General features: G+C 59.8%; 1 protein-coding gene across 1 annotated transcript in view; it reads right to left on the bottom strand.

Annotated features, from left to right (window-relative positions):
• The window catches only part of STAB1 (stabilin 1), a 58,778-nt gene that overhangs the window by 542 nt on the left and 57,577 nt on the right, over nt 1–659 (bottom strand). The window lies entirely within an intron of this gene.

Here is a 659-nt window from a genome sequence, read left to right as displayed (position 1 = left end):
GGTTTATGGGGGAGCTGGTGAGGGGAGATGAGGGTGGAGGCAGACATGTGGTCTTCGTAGCACTGCCAGGGGCTGTATGGACTGAGCAGGGTCAATGGGGGCAGCTGAGGGGGAGGAACCAGGTCGGTGTGGAGGACCCTCTGCCAGGAAGTTCCTCAGAGAAAGGTGCTGAAGTACAGTGTGTGTGGGTAACCCTTGGTGAGATACACACAAATACACAAGCACACACCCCTCTTCTACCGCACGTTCCTCCCCGGCGCTGTGCCAGGCTGGCCCCTCCCTCTGTCACTTGTGTCTCTCTGCCTCCTCCACGCCAGCCTGTCGCAGCCTTGCCAAATGCCTTGCTCTCGACTCAGTGGCCTGAACGCTTGCCGTTAACGTAGCTGCTCTAATCAGAGGGTTGTAGTCTGTGCATGTGGCTTTTGACGTCTTTCTTTGTGCTGTGTGAAGGCTCAATAAAGGTCTGCAGCATGCGTGACTAACTGACTAACCCGGGCTGTCACACACTCTGACCGAGGGAGGGGGTGGCCCAAGGCAGCACCTCCCACGGGGCCTGGTGGGGAGGAACCTGCCGAGGGGGTGCTGGGCTGGGGGGGCTGACGGGCGGCGGAGACAGGCGCAGAAGAAGAGCCGGTGGCGCTGAGCTCTTTATTTGTCTG

This window comes from Calidris pugnax, unplaced genomic scaffold (assembly GCF_001431845.1).
Source record: "Calidris pugnax isolate Ruff unplaced genomic scaffold, ASM143184v1 scaffold407, whole genome shotgun sequence".
NCBI classification, from domain to species: Eukaryota; Metazoa; Chordata; class Aves; order Charadriiformes; family Scolopacidae; genus Calidris; species Calidris pugnax.
The sequence above is the reverse complement of the archived record's forward strand: the minus strand, read 5'-3'. Positions and strand labels throughout refer to the sequence as shown.